Source organism: Octopus bimaculoides, chromosome 5, assembly GCF_046866305.1.
Source record: "Octopus bimaculoides isolate indiv1 chromosome 5, ASM4686630v1, whole genome shotgun sequence".
Lineage (NCBI taxonomy): Eukaryota > Metazoa > Mollusca > Cephalopoda > Octopoda > Octopodidae > Octopus > Octopus bimaculoides.
This window is the reverse complement of record NC_142932.1, coordinates 102,787,231-102,806,873: the sequence shown is the minus strand read 5'-3', so window position 1 is coordinate 102,806,873 and position 19,643 is coordinate 102,787,231. Positions and strand designations below refer to the sequence as shown.

The 19,643-nt window shown below is 36.7% G+C and overlaps 1 protein-coding gene across 16 annotated transcripts in view; it reads right to left on the bottom strand.

Annotated features, from left to right (window-relative positions):
- Positions 1–19,643, bottom strand: part of LOC106873196 (dual specificity tyrosine-phosphorylation-regulated kinase 1A) — a 400,225-nt gene that overhangs the window by 144,165 nt on the left and 236,417 nt on the right. For 3 of the 16 annotated variants that reach the window (XR_016242000.1, XM_089352804.1, XM_089352811.1), the window contains one exon: positions 6,679–6,866. The exons of 9 other annotated variants lie outside the window; for them this stretch is intronic. The gene's annotated coding sequence lies outside the window, so the exon portion shown is untranslated. Of the gene's footprint in view, positions 1–6,678; positions 6,867–11,099; positions 11,298–19,643 lie in introns of those variants that run through there. 4 more of the 16 variants (XR_016242001.1, XM_089352817.1, XM_089352805.1 and 1 more) reach the window with 4 other exon arrangements.

Here is a 19,643-nt window from a genome sequence, read left to right as displayed (position 1 = left end):
GGCTGTTCCGTTGATCGGATCAACAGGAACCCTTGACGTCGAAAGCGATGGAGTGCCAACAATATATATATGCTAATATTACATTTAAAAATAATCAAGAATTAGGTGTCACAAGGGTGGGCTGAAAACTTCATGGGCTGACTATAAGGAATGATGTTAGAGCTGTAAAATCTTGAAGGCATTAATTTTAACTCTTCTTATTAATAACTGCATTGTTTCTTTCCAGGCAAACTGCCATCTAACTGTTCAAAGAACACTTCAAAAATAACTAGTAGCAACTTCTCTTGAAAATGGACAAAATTTGAAATCGTGGTGTTATCTAGTACCTGCAGAAAAAAGAGTTTAGTCTCCAAGGAAATTCATGCTGACATGGTTGCTACATTAGTGGGCAGCTGATTTTAGGAGTGAAAGGGAGAGTCTTCAACATGATGCATGGTTGGATATCTTGCAACTGCCACCACTGAAGAAAACATTGATCGTATTTACTACATGGTAATGGATGACAGGCAACTGACTATAAATCAAATAACCAATGCTATGAGCATATCCTGTGACAGAGTTGAGAATGTTCTCCACAATGAACTCGACATGATGAAGGTTCCTGCTTGGTGGGTGCCCATATCTTCTGACACTTGATCAAAAGCACACGAGGTTGATTACATCATAGGAAGGCCAAGGTTGTTTCATCTGCAGGGAAGGTGATATCCTCAGTTTTTTGGGATGCAAAAGGTTTATTGACTATCTTCAAAAGAGCCACACCATCAATGGGGAATACTATGTCAGCTTGCTGAGGCAGTTACAAAAAGGCTATCAAGACCAAACACCCAGAAAAACTGACGAAAGGGGTCTTGTTTCTTCAGGACAATACTCCAGCATACAAGTCCTTCATTTCAATGGCTGCTGTGCGTGATTGTGGCATTGAACTGGTTGATCATTGTCCCGATTCTCTTAATTTGGCTCTGACTATCTCAACATTAACAAACACTTGGCTGGGAACCAGTATCACAGTGATGATGACATCCTGTCTGCTGTTGATAACTTTCCAACAGGATGAAAACTTCTTCACCAATATCAGTGTGTGGACTGCAAGGGAGTCTATGTTGAAAAATAACATTATTTGGTCACATTCTATGAGATATCTTGGTCAGTCTAGGAACTTTTCAGCTGATCCTTCTTTTAGTAAAAATAACTAACACATTTATTTCAATATTGAATCAGTGTTTGGATCAATGAGATGTAGCATAAAATGATGGAAGGTTTTAATTCAAATATGAACATTTTAAAATAGGTATTTTTCTTTTGAAGAATGAGAGACAATGTCAGGTGGGTTTAGTAGGAAGAAGGTTAGCCACAATTGGACCTGTTACTTGAGTGCAATGACAACCCTTACAGGATTTGCTGCAACTCTGAAGTATTACTAAAAAAAAAAAAAAAAAAAAAATCAGCAGCAGTGAAATTTGTACAGACAAGACACTGGTAAGTTAATATCTGTTCAAGTCAGAATTGATTTGCTGATAAAACTTTTGGTTCTAAGCTAATGTTCATATTGTAACTACTAATCTATAACTCTGACTGCTGGTGGAATTTCCTAACTTCTGATTACTTTAAGTACAAAAATTATGCTTACATTACAGTAAGCCTGCATATCTAAAGAGTCTACTGATGAAAACATAGCTGAGCTTGCACTGTACGAACCACCCACAGTGTGCAACATGATATGCAATCAGATTGAAGTATGACCTGTCTGATGTGCTTGTCTATGGGCCACTCAATTGAATGGTTACATCTGCACTCTTTAAGTTACTAAAATTTGAGTTGCCCAATAACAATAACAACCACCACCCTTTCTTAAAGTAAAGAATCTAAATATTTAGACCATTATAAAGCAGATAGGAGGGAAGGTACTAAGAATGATAGTAAATTGATTTTGCTGATGTTTTAAATAGGGGTTAACTTGTTATGAACTAAAGAGCACACACACACACACACATATGAAAACTGATCATAGGGTGAGATCAAGTGACAACAGTAAGTTCAACTTGATAAAAAGCAATTATTCCAGGATATAACACACATTAGAAAATGTACTTCTACAGATTATAGACAAAGACCATAAGACACAAACTAAGACCTTCTAGTCATCAGTTCTCAACAGTATTTGATAGTTGTGTAAAATTAAGATAGTTACTATAAAAATAAATGATGATGATTATGTGTGGTACTGGCACTAATGAGATTACCAAGTAATTCACAAAACAAGACTTCTTAAAAGAATGGGAGTTCAGTATTGAGGAAATGGCTTTGTGCCAGGTGCTGAGAGGGACAAGAATAGTCTTGCTTTAGAGGAGATATATCGGTATCCCAGGTAGAAAGAGAAGGTGAAGATGAGGTTTCAGGGTATACTCTCAAAATACAAGGTAGATAATGAAAGAATATGGACAAATAACCGAGGATTGTTAGGTGGGTAAGTTCATGAGTGTGTGAAGGAGAATGACAGAGATGATTAGAGATGGAAATAGAGATGAATGCAGTAAATGATGAAAAGGGTGATGTGGTCAATAGATTATCTCAATTTGGTGGGGAGGAGGAAGGTTAAAAAAAATAAGAGTCAAAGAGGAGGAGGTCATAGGTGACAATACATAAGATGGAGTGGGGCAGGGATGGCAAGTGTCAATTTAATAAAACCCAAGATAGATGAGAAATAGGGAGATGATGTGAAGTGTGGAGGTGAGACAAAAATGTGCAGGCATGTGTGTGTGTGTATGTGGGGGGACATTCAATGGAAATAAAGTTGTAAGGGATGATGTTGAGAGTGCAGGATGAGTGACAAGAGGAGTGGTTCCAAGGAGAAGGATAACTTGATAGCACAAAAGTAGGGGATGAAATATGTGCAGTTCTGCTCTTGTATAATTATAGCAGCTGAGGAAACAATATTGTAGTTAGAAGGGTGAAAGAAGGTGGGATAGGTACTAGGAAGACAAGTTGTGAGTTGTGAAGAATGCTTGACAGGTACAAATTATCATCATCATTTAACGTCCCCCTTCCAGTGCTGGCATGGGTTGGATGGTTTGACAGGATTTGGCCAAGTAGAAGACTATTCCAGGTTTCTGTGTCTTTTGGCATGGTTTTTACAGCTGGATGCTCTTCCTAACACCAACCACCCCGCAGGGTCAGTTTTGGCATGATTTTTACAGCTGGATGCCCTTCCAAATGCCGCCAGCAATTTTAGTGTGGACTGGATGCTTTTTATGTGACACCAGCACTGGTAATATTAAAAAATAAAATTGGGAGAAAATATTAACCATCTCAAGTTCCATGGTATCAGCAACTGTATCAATATAAGGACAGAAAAAGAGCTGTGAACAAAGATTATAAATTCAAAATTCTGCATACCGAAATGATTGACTATAGTGTAAAATCAATTTTTAGAACTCTTTATAGAGCAAGACCTCAATAGTAAAAGTCTTATGAAGAATATTAGCCTTTCATGTACTTAATCTACATTTATAGAATTTTGTTTTTTTCCTGCTAGTTGAGCTGGTGAATCAACTAAAAGACAAGATCAACAGATATTTGTTTGTTATCAATGTAACTTGATTTTCAAGTAATTAGATTTTTAACTTTATATATATGGCATATCCGGTATTGAAGCCATCATCATCAAAATACAGCTTAAATGGTCATGTCATATCTCATGTATGAGTGATAACAGAATTCTGAAGCAACTTCTCTTTGGCCAATTCCCAATAGGAAGGTCAATTTGAAGGCCACTCTTGCACTTCAAAGACAAACTAAAAGACAATCTGAAATGATGCAACATTCTCTTTTCTTCCTGAGAAAACAAAGCACCAGGACACAAGACCTGGCACCACTTCTGCTTCTCTTCAGATCAAAGATTTGAGCATAGTTAACTCCAGCATTGGGACCAACTTTGTGCAAACATGAACGCATGCTGGCAAAATGTTGCTCCTCTAAATGGCAACTTTACCTGTCATTGTGGTTTTGTGGTTTGAAACAAAGTATGTCTTGCTGTTCACTCAAGAAAACACATAGTAAATGATGCACAAGCACTCAAGAAAACCGAGTCCTCAACTTGTTCCATTTGCCAAAAGGTTTGCAAGGCACCAACAGGCCTCAAGAGACATTTGTGTCCATAGAACATGATTACTGCTTTATTTTACTGAATCCTCATTTGTCGTTCACAATTAGAGAATTTATCATATAGGGCAATAAATATAAAATTATTAAAAAAAAAAAGACTAAGAGGTATGTTATTTAAAAGTTGTAGATGACTTAATTTACAACATTTTGTATGAAAATACATACAAAATATGTATTTTCATTAATAACAATTCAACAGATGGTTTGTTTCAACAATATAATTCTGAAAGCAATAAAGCAGACATTAAGTTCTGAAAATGAGTGGAGGACTAAATTGAAACACAGACGCTTAGAGTGAATAGATGATGCTTGGAACACAACTCTAAACAGGAAATTTAATATATGATAACTAAACAGCAACATTAATTAGAAAATAAATTACCAATAAATTCAGAATGTAATGTAGAAATAGTCATAGTTCTTAAAAAACAAAGCAAAGGTTAACAAAATAAAGAGGTAATTGGATTAACTGGATAATTTAATCCTAATGCATTAGCTGAAAGGCAGTTATGACATCAATTGATGCCTAATCTCTTCTTTTGATATGTTACAACAACACTTGAGTAAAATTCTTCCAAATTTATTCAGGTAAGTAAAACAACTTGGTAATAACTGTTTAAGCCTTTTGGGATTTCTAATACATTTGATCCAAGATATGAAACTTAAGACTTTATTATTTTTGAAAATAGTAGAAATCATAGGTCCATATTTAATAAATATAGGTCCAGGCAAAACTAACCAGCTAATGATAAAAGACTGCAAAAATGGCTGCAAGCTGGCATAATTGTTAGCACAATGGGCAAAATGCATTTTGTCCATCTTCATGTTCCAAGTTCAAATCCCACTCAAGTCAACTTTGCCCTTCATCTTTCCAGGGTCAAAAGTACCTTTGAATACTGGGGTCGATGTAACTAACACCCTCCCTCAAACTTGCTGGCTCTGTGCCAAAATTTGAAACCAGTATAAAAGATCACAAATAGTTTTGCCTCAGTAGCATCTTATTAATGACAGCGACTGTTTATCCTTCTCTTTAACTGTTTATCCTTCAACTTAACATGTTGATTACTTTTACCCAACATCAACAAACTAAATTATAACTATACCACTGTACAATAAAACAAATTCTTACAAAGATTTTATAACTACAAACTTCCACAAAGAAAAAATATAGAAGGATCTACCCTTTCAAAGTTTGTTTTGACTTTACTGAGACCTATTTAATTATGTACATTGCCCAGTATGTACAGGTCAGCAAAAAGAACAAGGGTTTGTAAGTGTGTGTGTAGGGATGGCAGTTATATTCAGTTCAGCTGATTAACCCTAATATTTTTCACAAGATATATGATTCCAGATGATATTTTTAAGAGACTACTAAAACTTTCATTATATCAAAATAGCTAACATTAGAAAATGTCTACGTAGATGAACCAAATAACATCATTGCCTGAGTGTAATGAAGCTTAATAATTTAGATGTTACATAACAATACATCAAGTAAAGCTAGTAATGTTATATGAAAAATAAGAAACTATTTTTGAATAGTGGACGATGAAAGAAGACAACAAACTGTTCATTTCCTCTGTTCTTAATTGTTTTACCCAGCATTTTAATAACAATAAATTATTTAGCACAAAGCAAAGCCTTGTGAGTTGATTTGGTAGATGGAAACTGAAAGAAGCCTGTTGTGCATGTGTGTGTGCTTTTGGTGTTTGTTCCCTACTACTGCTTGACAACTGGTGTTGGTTTGTTTACATCCTCTATATGTAGCAATTTGTGAAAAGAGACCGATAGAATAAGTACCAGGTTTAAGAAAAAATAGGCACTGGGGTCAATTTGTTTGATCAAAACCCATCATGGTGGTATCCCTGGCATGGTCACAGTCCAATGACTGAAACACAAAATGTAATAGATATCTAAATTTTGAATGGAATTCAACCATCCAAAAGTATAAAAGTTAAATTGTGAAAGTTATGTAAGTTGGCATTAATGGCTGTGTTAGAGAAATGGAGATGCCTTGATATACGAGTTAATTTGTTCCCACTGAAAACATGTAAAGCAGAGCAATAATTTCCCATAGTAGCATTTTACCTATAAAATTTATAATACTTGTAAATAAATGGCAATAAATCAACAGTAGAATGTAAAGAATATTTTATGTAAAGTAAAAAGAATATCAAGATCATTTATAACTTGTAGATGTGATCACTAATTCACAAGCACTCATGGAAGGACTTGTAGATTTCTTTTTTAAAAACAAGTCTAGAGTTGTTTGCTTAGAAGAATTATTTTTTTTTTGCTCTCTATAAATTTTTTGGTAACACACAGAAACATTTGTTATGGTAGTAGAAACATTTGAACTTCATTCAAGATTTGGATTTTGTACTTGAAAAATAAAACTTGTAAACCTGGGGTCTTGTAAAGTGAGGTATTACTGTACATATATTCTAGTGTGTTCAATATATAATCAATACTCAGAAATCGCAAACAGAAGAAACAAGTCAATGAGGGATTCTCTACTTTAAAGCACAACCTGCTAGAAATAGGAGTCAAATCTTCCTCAGATCATATTCTACCATTTTGAATAAGTAAAGGACATATTGAATATTGTAGCCTTACACACTTCCAAGAAAGGTGAGATGGTCATGGTTAGAATTGCCTTTGATCGTGGGTCTGCTTGAGCAGAGTTGACTTGTTTATGACAGCAACTAGTAGAAGAAATTTTAAAAATAGAAAATATGGGATGAATTAAAAAAAAATATTGAAAAGTTCTTAAAATTTAAATGGTAATTTCAATAACTTAATTACTACAACATAGTGATATATATACCTTGTAGATTTATACTGACTTCTGTTTCTGCAATTTACATGTAAGGCAAGAAATGAATTTAAGTGAGCTTCATTTCAAACAGTTATAACTTATTTACTTAAACCAAGGATAACAAAGTGTGTGTGTGTGTGTGTGTGTGTGTGCATGAAGAGGTGTTAGTAGATTCAACAGACTAGGTCTGGTAAGGTTCATCAAAATTCCTGTAATGGTCATCCAATCTTTTTTATTTTTTCAAACATATCCTTCTTTAGATGTAATACCAGGGAGATCTGGCTGCAAATTATAGAAGGAAAAGTGACCATTAATGGTTTCTAAACATTGTGGAACCTTGAGTTTGGCTAAATGAGTTATCGAATTTCAACCTATCACAATGATTGACAAGCAAGAGTAATTACTCTGAAATTTTTGTTATGGCATCCTGCAGATAACTTTTTTCTGTCTCGGAATTACTGTGTGGACTGTAGTATCTTGCACTAATTTTACTCAACAACCTCATCATCATCTAACGTCCACTCTTCCATGCTTGCATGGGTCAGACAGAACTTATTAAGGTAGATTTCCTACAGCCAGATACCTTTCCTGTTGCCAACTATAATATTTCCCCATGAACAGAAATATTTTTCAAACACAGGATTGGAAACAAACAGCCTCACCTGTATGATGGTGATAGGTAAGGGTACACACACACATATGTACAACGGGCTTTTTTCAGTTTCTGTCAACCAAATCTACTTAAAAGGCTTTGATTGGCCTGGGGTAGACACAAGCCCAAAGTGCTGCACAATGGAACTGAACCCATGACCACATGGTTGGAAAGAAAGCCTTTTAACCACACAGCCACACTACACCTGTATATATTCTTTATTCTTTTACTTGTTTCAGTCATTTGACGGTGGCCATGCTGGATCACCGCATTTTTAGTTGCACAAATCAACCCCAGGACTTCTTTGTAAGCTTAGTACTTATTCTATTGGTCTCTTTTGCCGAACTGCTAAGTTACAGGGACATAAACACACCACATTGGTTGTCAAGCGATGGTGGTCTGGGGAACAAACACAGACACACACAAATATATATATATATATATATAACAATTAGAAAATTTTGGGTAAAAAACCTCCACTTTTACCCGCTCCCATTGATTGCACCTAGTATAGCACTAGTGTAGCAATAATTGGGTACCCTCCCAGCAGTATACTGGATAGATACTATCCCTTAGTGGGTTGTACCCCCAACCCCTAACTCTCTCACGTTATATATATATATATATATACACAACAGGTTTCTTTCAGTTTCTGTCAACCAGATGCAAGGCTATAGTAGAAGACATTTGCCCAAGGTACCACACAGTGGTAATGAACCTGGAACCATGTGGTTGGGAAGCAAGCTTCTTACCACACAGTCATGCCTGTGCCTATAATGTAACAGGGTTAAGAAACATGACTTGTAATTGGATTTGTTAATTTCATAACTATTCTGCTCCTGAGATCAATTTACTTAATTTTTGTCATCCTGTATGTAATATTGCTGGTCAGATAAATTCCTGCCAGATTTATTATCCTGACATTAACAATTATTTACATTAGTATTTTAAAATCCACTATTGATAGAGATATATAAGAAAAAATAATGTTTAATATTTTGCAGATTTACGGAAAGTAAAGTTCCTTGAGTCCTGTTAGCATCTGCAATTATCAAAAAGGTAACTTGCTTAGGTACTCTGGTAAATGAGGTCAGAACACACTTTGGAACAAATGAACATTGAAACAATTATAATCATGATAATGTACACAGATTTGTACTTGATTCCTAAATGATTCACTCTAACGAGAAACTTAATTTAAAATGAACTTAATATTAAAAAATACACACAGCATATATGGTATATGAATTTTTGAACATCTGTTAAAGAAGTTAATTTTGTTTTTGAAACTAGTCTCTGCATGCATCTAATGTCTGGCATATTACTTGAGTAGTTTTGACTAGCCAAGTTGAAATTAATATTTGTACAATCAACAAATACGCATCAGTAGATGTAAAATGGTGAATTCTAAAGTCAGTCACTTAGAAAAAGGTTAAAGCACTAATTTTACCTTATAAAAATAAGTAAATAAATGAAATGAGCTAAGGAAAATAACTGAGGTGGAGCAACAGATAGAAGTTAAGGGGTGATGTGTAGAGTAGCATATGCAGAAAACTCTTGATTGAAAATTTCCTAAATCTATCAGTTTTCAAGTCAAAATTAAAGGAAGGGAAACTCCCAGTCAAATGCAATTATTAACGAACTTTTATGTTAAACAGATTAGAATTTATCAATAAATTTACTCTGGATATGTTAACATATTAAATGTAAATATAAATAAAATAAATGAAAAAAAAATGGTAAGATATAATTTACTAAGTATTCTAAAATCTGGTCCAATTTAAATTTTGAATTGAAAGTATTTTGGTAGAAATGGTATGAGTATAAACACAGCAAATGAAGACAGGAGGCGAACAGAGAAACTTGTACAAGATCTTACTCATTTCTTAATATATATAATAAAAAAAAAAGGTCGGGGGGAGGGGGGACCACAAAAGAAAGCAAGAAATTAGAAATTTTGATACTGCTGAAATTCTGGGTTATGGAAAACTTAATGAGGAATATATATATATATATATATATATATATATATATCGGATCTGCCGGAAAATTTGTAGAATACTGAAGAACTTTGATTAGTAAGAAATACATGCAGTGATACATAAAGCAAGGACAAATGCTGAAAAAGCATGAACGAAATGTTGCCAAATATACATAGAAAAAGAAAAAAGAAAAAAGAAAAAAGAAAAAAAATATATATATGGTTTTATTGAGTCGACTGTTAAGATCTAATATTGAATCAAATATGCTGCTGAAATATAGCATATCCTACATTAGCATACATTTGCATACACCTTGGATCTCTGGGAGAGAAAGAGAGAGAGAGAGGACCAACTAGATAAATAATAGCTGTAACTTCCATCATGTGAGCTGCTGACAGCAGGTACCCAGAGTTATTACAGCTATGACAACAAGCCTAGTGTTGGTAGCAGCTGGAAGCGGGCAACATGTCACCAAGCGATGCTGACGGGCAACCAATCTGATTGGCTGCTCGGCTGTTGCTATGTTGAGATTGATTGGTTGCTCTATGCAGTGGTTACAAAAGAAAAGTATTACATGCATCTCGCTGGCATCGCCGTCGCTGCTACCACATTCCAACAGTTCCAGCCATCTCGCACCGGTATTAGATAGAAGTGATGGAGGAAGGGGGAGAGGAAAGCTTTTATATCATCTTAAATTTATATACATACGAGAGAGAATACAGGATGGAGTGGGGGAAATCACCATAATAGCAAATCTTCCACAAACAAGAGTGCAAAAAGCAGGTATTCCACATTACCACATTAGTTATTTAAAAACGCTCCCCGATTCCACCGAATTTTACACTCTTTTCACGTTATAAACATCAGTATAACTATTTTAGAAGGAGTAACTTACTTCATTCTCATTTCAGTTTTGAAAACGTCATCCTCCACCCGAACCCCCCCTCCCGCCAGAAAACCATAAAACAATCGGAATTGATGAAAAAAACTAAGATATGCTTATTCAGTAATCATGACATTTTGCAATTTACGTTACGTATATTATTATTATTTTTGTGTTCATAAAATCGAACCATCAGTCAACGAAGCGTATATTATTAACCACGGGTTTACATTAAAACATTATGGACAATACACGACAAAGCAAAGAATGTATGTATGTATGTGTTGTGAGGGTTTAGCGTGTAAACAAGACTAACATCATAAAATAATAATAATAATAATAATAATAATAATAATAATAAAACACGCAGAAAAGAAAGAAAATGGCAACACACAAAAATGAAAATAAAAACAAAAGCAGACAGGAATAGCGCCCTTCCGACACCGGAAATCCATCTAATTAACAAGCGCGGAATATAGGAGACAGAACATTAAATTATTAAGCATATATTTAAATGTTTCCTTTCGTTCAACGTTAGTCTGAAAGGAAGTCAGAAATGATTTAAGGGGGTTATTTGGAACGTTTTCCGGAAAATACACTTACTTGTCCATACAAAGTATAACATTTTTTTAAAGGGTCACAGTGCAGTTACCATCTTTACCACCGAGAAAGTAATGTCTTTCAGAATAACTTAGCAGAGGTGGAAACAAGCGGGTTACCAACCCCAACCTACCTCACCTCACCCAATAAAAAAGCGAAGTGCGCCGAGTTAGCTTGTTGCTAACCTGGAGTTTGTATACAAATCACACGTGACAAAAGAGTCAAGCAAGTAACACTAGCCCTTTTCTAATTTCTAACCACTTTCAGCTTATTCGAATTGAACTTGTTGCTTATGTAAGAAGTTATTTAAGCACTTAGCTGAATTATTATAGGCTTGAAATAACGAACGATAGATCGGCAAATAGTAAATGGGGATAGCCACAATAAAACAACGAAAAGCTGAATATTTAATATAGTTAACCTTCTACCAAGTCTAAAATTACAATAGCAAGAGGAAATCCAATAAATATAGCGGTAACTATCAATTCAGAGGTCGAGATAGTAGTTAAAATGAGGTTATTAAGGATTTAATGAAGATGGCATGAGAAAGTATGTTGAACAATTATTTTAAGCTTAATGGATTAAAAAACAGAAAAAGGAAAGCGGTTTCAAAAATTGAAATTAAAAGTCTTAACGAGAAAAAGGGGCAACGAGAACAAGATTTTAGCATACTTTGTGTAGGGAGAGTATCTAATAAAACGAACAGCAGCAGAGTGAAAAGGAGATAGAAAATCCCCCCTCCTCCTCACTCGCACAACCATAACAAAAACTGAAGCTACCAAATATAACCGAACCTTAATAATATAAACAGATGAAATAAGGAGCAAAGAGAATTGCGGTGGCGAGGGTGAAGATGATAAAGGGAAGTTGGAGGAGTGAAGTGTCTGGATGGTACATATAAGAAGAGAACGGCGGCGGATGAGGATAATCAGCTGACGTACCTCCGGACAACAGCAGATGCAGCAGCCATTTTCTGTTCAAATTACTGACATACTATTTGTGTGAGGAGGGGAAAACCTCACACAACAGATAGACTTCTACAAAAACACACAAAAGTAGAAGACCATTACGGATGACTGACTGCTTGTCAACAACTTGGAAAATAATTTTGCACTACAACACTGGCGAATGAATTAAAAACGCACACACACATAATTCTTTCATAAAGAATAAACAATACAGCTATTAAGGTAGTTTGAATTTAAGTTATCAATGCCAAGTTTAGTCATATTATTATAATAAATATGAACCATATAAACCTTGGAAAAACAAAAACGAAAGAAATTTAACAAGTTATCTTTTCATTTATTTAACAGCCAAAACTATAATTTTATAGTTAAAACACACAAAGGAAAGAAAAAAAAAAAGCAACAAGTACGATAGAAACATTTCTTTTCTCTTTTCCAAATCAGATTCCTAAATTTTCTCCCAACAACGCCACCTCCGCAAATAGTAGTCTTTGGAAGGACGGAAAATTTGAAATTTCAAAGAATTTAGACACAATTAAATCGACTAAGCACACACATACACACAGCTGCGAGTGCCTCTTGCTGATGTGTAAGGTGTATAAACCGGTAGGAAAGGTTGTGTTTATATACTGATACAAATTTATGTAACCTATTGATCACAGTGTGCTAGATTCTGAGAAACCAGTCACGAGTTGTGCTCCCCCCTCTCTCTCTCGCTGCACAGTCTTCTCTCTCCTTGCACAGTTCTCTCTAAATTTAACAAAGCACAGTGTTTCACTTAGCTATATCACACTCCTCACCTTCTTTCTCTCTTCTATTTATCTGACTGCTGCCTCCCACATTTACTGCCTTCTCACCCTCAAACATGCGGTTTCTATGTCAAGCCAAACTTCTGCAAAACCGAGCAAGTCTATTTAAGAAATATTAAATGAAAATAAGTAAAAACCGGCTTCAAACGACAAAATGTGATTTCGTCAGTAGAGTTTTATGCTCTCTTCACAGCGTGTTATTTCTTCCATAACACGAAAGACAAAGAGGAATACAGGCAAGCTAGTAGCATCAAAGATGGAAGCGAGAAAGAGAGAGAAGGAGAGAGAGAGAGGGGTGGGTTGTGTAAAAGACTCAAGTTGATTTTTGCAAATTAAACGTCATATAATGCCGAAACTTTACAAAAGAATATCATGCACTGAAATTATTTTGTTCTACCCTCGAAAATAAACAGCTCGCATTCAACTTGATTTAACTTATTTTCGAGTAACCTAATGTATAATCACTATATTGAATAATCTGGTTCTGGAAGAAGTGAAGTAACCTTGATTGGGTAGGGGCATTATAAACCGGTTGCCTTTTCAACTATTCATAAGAGCACACACACACACGTGTATATCTGTATATACATTTGTATAAGCATACGAGCAAATGTCTATCGCCTATATATGTATGTATCAGATGTCTGGTTTGGGCAGGGTAGGCAGTGCCTCCCACCCGACTAAATAATATTAATTATATAAAAAAAAAAGTAAATGATTTTCAATTTGTTATGAAAATGCTAATTCAATTCATGAAATTCAGTGTATAAATTTAATAAGTGGTTTGCTATTTTAATGTTAGCAAACCTTTTTTTTCAACCAACCCCAAATGAAACAAACATAAGATTGAACAAAATGATATATGCTTGCATATACCATGTTATTACAGAGACAGGTGTGTAATGTTTTACCAAAAATCAGTCCTGATTGAGCAACTCGATGACTAAATGCATTCCAGCCGTGCCAATCCCGACTTCTAGTAAAAGTATAACTTGGATTGCACTGGCCAATATTATAAAAAAGATTACATTCCTTTCTAAGGCAGTGTGGTGAAATCGAAGGAGATTTGGCTGCTATTTCTAGTATATCGAAAGGACGGGTAGTAGCCCTTGGTCAACCCTGAGCAAGTTGCTGGCCAAACGGCGAAGTGCAACCCACAGATCCACCTTACCACTTATACCAGGTTTCCGCTTAGTTGAGGACCACAACTGCACAATCCAACATGCAGTGGTAAATAATTGTATGAAGTCTTGTCACACTGCACTTTTCCTGCTGTCAATTCTAGTTCTGTACTCTCATAGAATCTGTTAGTGGCAACAGAAGAGGTGGGCAATGTAACCTTTGTCACGGCTCAGTCGTTACTGCTCCTATGGAGATACTGTTGGTGGTGCGCATCCCAGTAGTTGTTTATGGAGGCAAGTAAGGCTACTGATGTTGCAATTAGTTTTGTGTAAGTGTCCGGGTTGAATAAGAAAGAACAGTGCTTTCAGGATGTTTTAGCAGTGCTCTGCTGTGTTGAACATGTGTCCCCGGTGACTAAGCTGAATTTCAGAGACTTTGTTGCGAATCTATATCAGTCACGATCAAGACTTTTTCTGAATAGCACACCAACGAAAAATTACACTGAATTTTTTTTCAAGTAGTGCGGCCCGTCTGATGATGAACCATGTCTCATGCGGCCAACTTCTCGGAAAAAGTTTGCACTTGCCAGATGTATACAATAGTAGTACACACGCACACATGTGTGCATGTATATAACGCGTGTGTCTAAATACAACGGTATAAAAATACAAATATGATATCTATCATGTTTTATTAGTTGTGAGTAAATATTTCTTTTCGCTGTCAAACTATTTCTGAAAAATGTCTCATAGTGATAAGGTCATTTGTTGACAATTTTCTTAATCACGAGCATTTACTCACGGCACGTGTCTGATTATAACTCTGTATTCACGAGACGATATATTTATTTATAAAATCCCCAAAAGGTGAAACATGTCAATAAAATATAACGTTTCATGAAGGCTTTTCATTCTACGTGCAGGGCTTTGCAATGCATAGGTCGGATACCTACCAACACATCTTACACACTTCTGAATTAACTCTATCAGATGCAATTCCACTGCTTAGATATGTAGTTGTTATGTTAGCTCATAGTGCAAAAGCCGAAAAAGTAACTGAAGGCCTGATTGGTAGGCAGGGATGCAGCCGACTGAAATAGATGTATTGTATTCTTGTATCTACTTTGGACCATGCGGAGGTGCAATGGCCCAGTGGTTAGGGCAGCGGACTCGCGGTTTCGATTCCCAGACCGGGCGTTGTGAGTGTTTATTGAGCGAAAACACCTAAAACTCCACGAGGCTCCGGTAGGAGATGGCGGCGAACCCTGCTGTACTCTTTCACCACAACTTTCTCTCACTCTTACTTCCTGTTTCTGTTGTGCCTGTAATTCAAAGGGTCAGCCTTGTCACACTGTGTTCCCCGAGAACTACGTTAAAGGTACACGTGTCTGTGGAGTGCTCAGCCACTTGCACGTTAATTTCACGAGCAGGCTGTTCCGTTGATTGGATCAACTGGAACCCTCGACGTCGTAAGCGACGGAGTGCCAACAACTTTGGACCATACATTTGTGTGTCCAAATGGGGAGGGGGAAAGAAAAAGAGAGACTAAGAATGAAATTGTGGTTATAAAGCTAATGATTTGCTTTTAAAAGCAGATAAAGTGTGCGTGTAAACCAGTTTAACTAACTGCCTGTACACAATGGCTAATATGGTGATGAATATGGGGATTTGAACCCTCTCCATACATGAAAGTAGGCTTCAGTATGAACGGTATCAACCAGATTCACGAGAAACACCTTGTACGTATTCAAAACGTACTTATCTGCCCGGAATAAAAAGGTGTATTGCCAAAAGGATAATAGCGGAGGTGAAAAAGACTGACTGGATAAGTTATTGAAGAACTAACTTATGAGTAATCAGCTCAAATCAGCTGAAGAAGTTTCTTTGTGTTTATGTGAAAAAACATACTGTATTGGCTATTGCATCAGCTCACTTAGTTATCCCGAATAAATAGCAGCTTGATTATCAGGGAATATTACCTGCAACAAAGGTGAGCCTGCAGATCGTTAGCACAACGAGCAAAATGCTTAGAGGCATTTCGTTCGTTTTCACGTTCCGAGTTCAAATTTCGCCGAGGTTGACTTTGCCTTTCATCCTTCCTGGGTCGATAGAATAAGTACTAGCTAACTATTGGAGTAAATGTAATCGCCTTACCCCCTCCCCCGAACTTGCTGGCCTCGTACCAAAATTTGAAACTAATGTTACCAGCAATAGTTGATTTCTCGGGCATCAAGTTAACCTCTTCCCATTGCTAGGGTTGCCCTCTGGATGGTTTCTTCTCTAAGTTTTGGATAAAAAGACAAAGGTTGAATTTTCGAACAGGTCAGCTTGACCCAGAGAATGAAGTTTTGATACAAGATACTATTTCAGAAATTGTCATGTATTTAAGAAAAATTCGAAACAGCTGAAAATTATAAATGGAAGGAAAGAATCAAAATGATTAATAATAATCTTTTCTACTCTAGGCACAGGGCCCGCAATTTTTGGGGAGGAGGCCAGTCGATTAGATCGATCCCAGTACGCAAGTGGTACTTAATTTATCGACCTTGAAAGGATGAAAGGCAAAGTCGACCTTGGCGGAATTTGAACACAGAATTTAAAATGATTAATAATGATAATAAAAACAATAGAACAATCATGTCTCATCGTCGTTTCTTTCTTAGTTCACGATGCTACAGGATTCATGTCTCTGTTTTAACAGATACAAGGCCTGGCAGGGTAAGAGAACACTCGATTACATACTGCTGATCCACCGTCCAAAATAGTCGTTTCTAACATAGGCAGAGGGGCTGAAATTTGAAGTGGGGAAGGTTAGTCGATTAAACCGACTCCGATGCGGAGAAAGAAGGTTGACCTCGGCAGGATTTGAACTCAGAACATAAAGACTTTGAAGAAATGCTTTACAGTATTTAATTTGGCTCATGTATATTCTGAGTTGAGATCATACCAGAATCGATTTTGAATTTCATCAGTGCAGTACAGGGGAAGGGTCGATAAAATCGACCACCTTCTTTCACCCATAAATGTTGTGGCCTTGCAGCGTTCTAAAGAAAGAACATTATCATCATTATTGGAAGAGGGGAAAGGATCAGTGGATGGTAGAATACAGTGTTTAGCTACGTTCTATTATTTACCGGGTTCGAACATATCCTGCTGAGGTCAAGCTTCCCTTCCATCCTCCTAGGTACAAAAATATCGTATTTGATGGCGTATAAGACTAACCATTTTTCTTTCTTTTCGAAAAAGGATCTTTCGTCTGTCTTTACATTCTGAGCCGAGGTCGACAAAATAAGTACCAGTTGGGCACTGAGGTCAATGTAATCGACTAGACGTCTCCCCACAAAATTTGAAACCAATATGAAAGGATAGAATGTTTTGTAGGATATGTCCCCGGCCGAGGTCAGCTTCACTTTTCATCATTTTGGGATCGATGAGTGAAGTAGCAGTCCAAGGTAGCGGATTGGTGGAAAGTTTATAGCGCCGGACAAAATACTTTGGCTCTTTGCGTTCGAAGTTCCTGTCACAGGGGCTGCAAAAAAGGAGAGAGGTTAGGGGAAATCCTGAAGCTAGAGCCTAAATGATCACCTTTCACCTTCTGTACACTAATGAAAAATCACACACACTCAGTTTTTTGAGAATGCAGTCAGGCTGAATTCTTTTTTTAGGTGTGTATATATATATATATATATATATATATATATATATATATATATATACCAAGCTTGAATTAGTTTGACTTTGTTGATGAGCTTCGCTCTAGTATAACTAGAACCCAAAGAGAAGAAATTCAAATTCCAAAGAAATTTAAAGCCTAATTTTACACACCATTCTGTTTCGCGCGCGCCCGGATGTGTGTAGGAGTATGTTTAACAAATTCGATGTTGTGCTCATTTGGCATGCAGCTGAAAATTCTGCCTGTGTTTATGCACCAGAGACATGTGTCTCAGGATATACTTTAATGTCTCTAGTTGTTTTAATCCAATTAGCCTCACTTTCTGTGTGTGTGTGTGTTATCGACCGCACAAACTTAATGCATGTGTTCTGTTTGCTCGCCGGTTCGCTGTCGTACAACGGTCTGGGGACGACTCCCTCATAGCACTTGGTATTACAATACCTGAAAGTCATAGACTAGCAAGACAACTCGCCCCCAGTCCCATCTAGGAGCGATGGATACTGATATTTCATCATTTTTGTACCTGAATCGAACAGAGGGCGAACTGAATTGCCAGTCTATGACTGTATACAAATAGAGTAAGAACCATCTGCTGGTACGTCACGACGATGCATGATCTCACAAGTCAATCTTCCAAGCAGAATCTGTGCGATTAGGCTGGCTCTTTGAATTACACGTACAATCCATCTCATGAGCTTCAGCAAAGTTTCTGTCTTTCCAATTTCATTCATAAAGCTTGGTTGGACACTTGGCCAAAGTGACGTAAACGTTCACGACTTGGGACGACAATTTTGAAAGAGAGACTGTGAGATACCATAAAACGAGATGGAGAGATAGAGTGAAGAAAGTGACAGACGGTGAATCGAGACGACGTAAAGAGAAGTCATGCCGAACTGAAAGAAATCATCGTGAATGAGCTTTGAGGTTTAGTTTGAGCTGAGAAAGGAGGTGAACACGAACTGCGAGGTAACATCGAACTGAGAAAAGGTCACCCAAAACTGAAAGAAGAAACCATCCAGAGGTCAGCCTTACCGATGAGAAATCAACTTTAATCAAGAGAAGGTCACTTCAAACTAAGAGAAGAGGTCACTTCGAACTGCCAGAGGAAGTCAACCTGAACTGCGAGGTCAAACGGAGCCGAGATAAGTGGTTAGCTTGAAACAAGAGTGGAGATCAACCAGAGGTCACCCCGATCTGAGAGAAAGGTCAGATTGAACTGAAACAAGAAACCTTGAACTGAAAGAGGTCATACTGACCTGAAAGCAGACGCCACTCAAGGGGTCAGAGAAGAGAATAGGTCACTCCGAACTGAAAGATGAAGTCAGCCTGAACTGAGAGAAGGCAAACCAAAACTGACAAAAAGGACTAATTTTAGAAAGAGAGAGGCGGTCTCCTTCAACTGAAAGAGGTCACTCTGATCTGAGAGAAGAGGTCACTCTGATCTGAGAGAGGTCACTCTGAACTGAGAAGACCTTCGTCAAAACAAAGGTCATCCTGTATTGGGAAGTCATAGAAAACTGAAAGAGACGCTTCTCTGAACTAAAGAGGTATCTAAGAGCCAAAAGATGATTTGGGACAAAAAAGAAGTCATCTTCAACAGAAGTACAAGTTCAAGTCACCTTGAACTTGTACAGAGTAGATGTCATCCTGAAACAAGGGCAGTAGTAACACGGTGCAGATATACAAGTCAGCATGAACTGGGGGTGGGTGGTGGGTTTCCCTAAACCGAGACGTCATCCTATGGAGAGACATGGTCTCCTTAAAGGAAAAATTAACATTGAAATGGGGGAAGACTCAAATAACCTGCAAGAAATAGATCGAAATTATAAAACTGAGGTGGCAAAATCACGATCGACTGTGATATGATTATATATATATATATATATATATATATATATATATATATATATATATATATACAAGAAGCGTCACTCGCAAATGAAAGAGAATCATATGAAACCGACATAGATGATAAG